The 7082-nt window shown below is 36.1% G+C and overlaps 1 protein-coding gene across 1 annotated transcript in view; it reads right to left on the minus strand.

Moving 5' to 3' along the window:
* Positions 1-3906, minus strand: part of LOC107100113 (tyrosine-protein kinase Tec-like) — a 41857-nt gene extending 37951 nt beyond the window's left edge. Inside the window, exon 1 of the mRNA XM_015398482.1 lies at positions 3766-3906. The gene's annotated coding sequence lies outside the window, so the exon portion shown is untranslated. The remainder of the gene's footprint in view (positions 1-3765) is intronic.
* Positions 3907-7082: the final 3176 nt, after the last annotated feature.

The raw sequence follows: 7082 nt of genomic DNA on the forward strand, positions 1-7082 counted from the left end.
TTATTTATTTATTTATTTTTTTTTACTTTAGAAACTCAGAAGCAGATCAAATATCGGTGGGGTGGCCGATGTCCGATTTTGAGTTTTAAGGCCGATACAGGCCGATACCGATAGGGGTCCGATTTTATCGTACATCCCTACCTACAACACAACGATAGAGTTGATTATCTATCATAATCGTCATCGCCATGGAGGGGACCAAGACATCTCGCTTCGTCAGTCAGGCCAACAATGCCCCTAACGACCCTTTTTAGGGTCAGTATCGGGTATTTCTGGCTAACAACGACTCCCCAATACTAAAGGGCAGAACTGTTCTTTAGGTTCAATATGCATGTTTTCAAAGCCAAAACAAGGCTTTGTTGGGCTACTCTATCAAGCTTGGAACTCAACCCTAATTCAGACATATTGACTGAAAAAGAAACGTCTTGAAACTTGAAAATAACAAACTCTACTTTTTTGGTACCTCCTTTGAACATTTTGTAGAACTACCACTGGCACCACTTTGCAGCTTTTCACTAACTGCAGCATTTCTCCTTTGCATGCATTTGTGTGTTAGTCTGATTTTTATTTTTTTAGACTATTTTTATGTGTGTTTTCTAGTCTCACTTTGAGTTTGCCAGTCTCATTTTTGCGTTTCTGTACGTTTTGCTGTCAAAGCCTGTGTTTGCACAGCTTTTGCACCCTTTGGCCACCGTCAAAAAGAAATGAGTTTCCGTCAGGGCAAGGACTAAAGAGACACTTCCTCAGTAATAAGTCCAAAAAAAGAAAATATAGCACATGTGTTTAAGCAGCTTAAAAAGAAATCAAATAAGCAGAAATGCTTTCTATTATCGACTTGATGAGAGGAAATGATTCAGTATGGGGTTAAGGTGATAGCTAGGAGAACTCTTATCTTGCTCTCGCAATAATAAATCAAAATCAGCAGGCTGTTCAGAACCACAGCCTGGGCCTGATAAGCTGAACAGGGATGCGGTACTAGCAAAGCATAAAGAACTGAGAACGGGGAACAGGTCTGTCTAAAGGAAATGCCACTTTTAAATCTTTTTGCATTGGCATGCAGAAAGTTGTTATAGTGGCATTCAGTGGTGTGGTTAAGATCTAACCTAACAGTCTATAAAAGCTTTTCTCTGACAGGAAGAGCTGGTTCAGTGTTAATAAAACAATACAGAGCGTTCTAAATACTCCAAATTGAACATTACGGTGAAGTGTTGCGAAGGTGAATTCTGCAAAATTGAGTTTGGGCTTTTAATCTAACATGACAGCCTTTATAATAATTATTAAGAACTGGCTTAGAAATCTTGGGCAACAAAAATTTATTCAAGACTAATTAAGAATGTTTATAGAACTTCTCCAATGCATTTGCTTTTCAAGCATCTATTTTATTTCTTGATTGTATTTAGTCATTTTTAAACGTGATTTGGGTCGATGGTAAACACCCTCACTGTAACCTTGAATCTTTTTTGCAGGACAAACGCATCCTGCTGCAGAACTCAAAAGTTAATATAATCTACAGAAAACAATCATGAATCAAAGGCTAAATAATTCAAAATGCAGATTTTGTTGTGGTAGTAACATGTGCCACTGAGAGAAGCAATGAATCAGCAACCAATCTGTTATAAAACTGAGACTCGCATTTTCTTGATTATGTTAATTCAGCAAAATCTGAAGATTTTGGGTTTGAAGTAACTAAAAACCACAACTTCTCAATCAGTTTTAATTCAGCACTTAGATTTGGCCTATCCAAAACTTAATTTGATGTTACTGATCCATTCCGAGTAGGATTTAGTGGTGTTCCTTTGATCTATTAGTTAGGGTCATGACCCCACTTGGGGTACTTTATCAATCTGTATGGAGTCTTGAGATGCTCTATAGAAATGAAACTAAACAATAAACAATGTTAAAATGCTTAAAAATGTGACAGGGTTGCTTAAAATTGGACAACAACTAGATGCTGTACTATTTACTGTTTATAATATAATTTATAATTATGTAATTAATTGATGTTTAATTGATTTTGAAGACATTTTTCTATACTGAACCAATGAATCGACTTTGGTCCCATTTTGTGGGTCAGATGCTGAGAAGTTTGAGAACCTCTGCTTTAGATCATTTAGATCAGGCATCCCCAAAGTCGGACCTCGAGGTTTTATAGGTTTCCTTGCTCCAGCACTGATGATTTTAATTGAAAGCTGATTAAAAGGCTTTTGCTCAACTGTAATCATCATAATCAGCTGTGCTAAAGCAGGGAAACCTCTAAAACCTGCAGCTATAAAACTCTCGAGGGGATGCCAGTTTAGATAAAGCACTCTTAGGCATAAGGTCATAAACTGACCGACAGAAAGTTCTGGTGGAAAGCAAAATTAAAGCACATCACCCTGGTCCAGGCCGTGATTCAAATACTCATCTCTAGCTTTGCACAAAATGTTACAGTAAGCACAACTTCCCGAAAAGACTTACTTTCACAGTCTGGTTTCAACAGAATGTTTACTCAAAGATATTGGGGATAATTGGTACATTTTGAGACCAGTCTGTGTGTTTTTGGCATTGGGTCACGCCTGACATAACCCAGGCGCACTTGATTTGGATATTTTCTCACTTGGTTGTTAAAATCGTCTTTTAAAAGCTGCATGGTGTTTTTGATCAATTCACTTTTGTCTGATTTCATATTTGATTGATGATCTGAAATATTTTAATGAGAAAACTAAGGGAAAACAGAACATGTGGAAGGGTTTATATCCATTTTAACAGAACTGCATGTTTTCTATCGACTTAGCAGATCAGATCAATGTGTTTATGAGCAACCATAGAAATCCGATAAAGAAATGTAAAACTGTTAAGAAATACATCAGATACAATTCAGACTATAATTGCTTTCCTCACCATCTATAGCAGCATCCAAGCTGAATCAAAAAATCAAAACACAGGCTAAAGTCAGACCCCAGCAACCTAAACTCTGATCATTTATTAAATCAATCTCATGATAACTAAAATATTTAAATAAAACCAGCCAATCCTGTAATACCCAGTTTCCTTGTATGATGTCATCAACAAATACACCTTTTAGTGCTCGTTTTTGTTTGCATATTTCAAATTAAAATCCTAGTATCTGGCAGTTTACTTCCTCACTGAGTGAATGAAGTAAAAGAGAAACTAATCCACAGCTAAAAAGCAAGTTTAATGTGGCTGTTATGGATTCTGATGAGAAATGTAGAGATTTTAGCTTATTTATCTATACAGCCTTTTATACGAGCATTGCATCACATTTGAACATAACGTTTTGATCATATTAAGATTAATAGTTGAAGTTGGGCAAATAATATCGGTATGCTATCTAAAATATTTGATAAATCTGTGGGACTAATCTAGAGGTTTTAGTTGTTAATTGGAAAGAAACGCGTTTCCCACCGCACTTGAACGCAACAACATTAAACAGCAGGGCGCGCGGAGCGCACGCACCTGTTCTCAGGTGCGCTTGATCACTGTCACCCTGATTTCCACCAGAAGAACAGCAAAAATGAACTGAAATAAAAGCAGATTGAAGGCTAAACCTCTACAGTCTTCATCAATGTTTTCCTAGTTGATTTTTTTTATTATTGTGTCGTTAGATTTCTCTCAGAAGAATCAGATTAAGCTTTAGAAAAGTTCCCAGCTGATTTACTGTCAGATGCGTTTTTATTTACGTATCGACAGACTCCATTTCCTACTGCAGAGGTCATCCTCTGCTGCCCTCGGAGGCACTAAAACCTAAACAATGTTGAATCTTACCTTGAAGCTTCATGTTCCAGTTTATCCTCCGATCACAGCGGAGCGTCTGCTCCTCCTGACAGTTGGAGCAGGATTGAGGAAATGAAGGGGGCGGGAAGGAGGGAAGGGGGCGGACACGCAGTACACGCACCACTGCTTCCTTCTATGCACCACCGCAAACACGCACTGATAGAGAGGAAAGAGGTCAGGGCAGGGTGTCAACCTAAGTGCTAATGTAGAATGGAAAATAGAAAATATGCATTTATCTACATCTAGAATGCGGGAGAAACCTTCAGCTGTTTTATGTTTCACTGCAACCTGTTTCTGGTTTGGATACTTTCAACAAACTGCTAAACACCACTGTGGTTTCACAGGTTTTCTACGTGAATTCTAAACATAGAATATGTGTGTGTGTGTGTNTTGTTCAGCATGGGGGTGAGTAGAAAATGAAGGCTAATCATGTTTTGGGTGTACTATTCCTTTAATTGAGTCAAAAGGAGCAGAAAGAAGAACAATCTTATGAAGTTGGTTCCTTGATTCAGTTATTACCACTCTACCACATTACTTCTGTTAAACTATTCTCAGCTATAGTATTTCAAGTGTTATTTGTGTATTGTAATAATTAAAACCTATTACCATCATTATGTCATTAACTTTCATACATTCCTAACATTGTAGTTTATGTTTTTTAAATGACTTAATGATCGTTCTTGACTATTTATTTCCTCGATTAAATCCATTCCACATACTCATTCCTTTTACTATGTTGGTCCCTTCCCATAATTCCAGTTTTAAAACAGGATTTTATTAGTTTTTAATGTCTATTCCTTTCCGGTTAGTGAGTTCTCTTTTTTCAAACCTTTCTTTGATGTCAATGTTTTTACTCATTTGTGGTCAACTGTCCCCTAACCCAACTGCAAGCAAGTAGTTTATATATAATAACCAGGAATTCACTAGCAATAAATTATGTTTAGTAAAACATCAAAAAAGCCATTTCAAAGATATTTTTAAGTAAAAAAGTACAAAATGTCTCTTTAACATATTAACTTATTTTTTGACCCTCTAGGAATACTGGCTCACTGCTCTTAGCCAAAGGGTTTTACCTGAGCCATTTGGCACTTTTTATGCATAAATACCATGTTTAAGCTCATGCTTTACTACCTTATATAGATTTAGTTCCAGTCTTTGTTTAGGCCACTCCAAAAGTATAATTTTGTCTTTCTATGCCAGTCAAAGACAGACTCTCTGGTGTTTTTAGGATTATTGTCTTGCTGCATAATCAAAGTTTGATCCAGCTTTAGGTCAAAAACAGACAGGAAAGACTTGTTTGCTGTTCTTCTTGTTGTCTTAAACACAGAATTACACAGTTGTTTTCTTGCAGTCTTTGGATACGTCCTTCGTTCAATGCATCTGAACCAAAAGATCAAATTACATTCAGTCAAATACATCATGTTTCATGAAAGAACTACTCTGAAGTTTGCTTGAAATCATACTGAGATTACCTCCTCTGAACAGATGTGGATTTTTGTGCCGTGTCCTAAGGTGATGGGCGTGCTAATGTCCACACAACTGAACCGCAACAAAGTGGAAACACCAGCTTGTTTTTAAGGAAGTAAACACCATATAGAAGTGATAACATCCTCAGACTGTTATCTTCTACAAAATTAAGCAAGATCTTTGCTAGAGACAACAGAATCTGTTAGATAAGCCCTAAGAGGGAAGGTAGACACAGAGTTTTCTGGACAATCTTGGGTTTTCTGAATATTTTTTCTTTCCAGCTTAACAATCTCAGCTTGAAGATGCTCCCAGCAATGGAGGGTAATGGCTCCATCATTTTCTAAGGAGTTCCTTATTGCTAATACACAAAAGCTAATTATTCAAGTGTATTTTCCCACTAATGCCTTGTGATTAAACTGATCACACACTTAAAAACTGAAATCTTCCAAAATTGTGGATTTTTTTTAAATCTCAGCTATTAATGATTTTGTTCCATAGGAAAAACAGTTTGTTGTTAATGTACTCCAGTTTTCAGACTTCCATCACATCACTTCTAGGGATTTTAGTATAACTTTACACAAAAAGAAGAAATGATAATGATGGATTTACTTTACAGTTTAAAGACCTATAAAGCTACAGAATTAAAATATGAAGTTAAGCAGAGGTGGAAAGAGTACTAAAAAATTGTAATGGAGTAAAAGTATCTTTACTTTGCCTACATTTTAGACATTTCAGAGTAAAAGTAAAATTACCCATCTCAAAATTTACTCAAGTAAAAGTACAAAATTACTTCATTTATAAAATGTAATTTGAGTAAAAGTTGCTTAGTTACTTTGAGTTATTTAATGCAAAAAAAGGATGAGTCATGAATCGAATTGAGCACAAGGTGTTTTAATCGATTTCAAGGCGTATTTCAGTGGAAATCCACACTTGCAAAAGATCAGCTGGGCTAAGGAACATACTTCCTCATAGCAATAGGACAGTCACAACCTGTACCATAAAGTGCAAACTATTTTCAGTCCTACTGTCCAACAGACAACACCATGATAGGAACAAAGATATTTAAACTACATTTTGAAGTTTTCAAAATGCACACAAAATTAAATGCCCAAAAGATACTAGAAATCAAGGATCACACTGTTATTAACAAGCTCCTCATTTAATGATTTTAACTGACACTTGTTTTTACATCAATTGTTTATATGTTTGAATTGTGTGAATAAAGTGCTGTTAAAAGTCAAAAGTCTTCTATTTTTTAATGGCGATTAAGTGTCGGTTCCGTGACACAGGGGTTTAAATTTCCCGCCGCATTTTATTTTTTCACCATCAATATTTTTTTTTTTTTACTCAGTAACCTGAGGGGGTTTAAATGTAGCAAAGTAAAACCACTTAGGTTAAAATTTACTCAAGTAAAAGTAAAAATTACATATTTCAAAAACTACTCAGAAAATTACAAATTACTCATAAAAAGTACTCAATTACAGTAACTTGAGTAAATGTAATTCATTACTTTCCACCCCTGAAGTTAAGAAACAATACACTGGACTTTGTTTCTGGGTTTGAAGACATTTCGCCTCCCATCCAGGAAGCTTTCTTAATTCAAAATGTCAGAAATAGCGTTGAGGTTGAGGCTTTATAGAGTGGACCAAAAGCAAAGCCTTGTTTTGGCTTAGAAAACATGCCAATTGAAACGGACGGACGAGTCCGCTCCTTTGGAATGGAGTGTTCAGAACACCTCGCCTGTTTAGCCAGGCCAACAATTCCTTTTAACGACCCCCTTTTCAGAGACATAGACAGGTATCGGGTATTACAGCAAAGAAACCAAACAAACCCCATTCCCA

The sequence above is a fragment of the Cyprinodon variegatus genome, unplaced genomic scaffold (genome assembly GCF_000732505.1).
Source record: "Cyprinodon variegatus isolate N-32 unplaced genomic scaffold, C_variegatus-1.0 Scaffold937, whole genome shotgun sequence".
Classification (NCBI taxonomy): domain Eukaryota; kingdom Metazoa; phylum Chordata; class Actinopteri; order Cyprinodontiformes; family Cyprinodontidae; genus Cyprinodon; species Cyprinodon variegatus.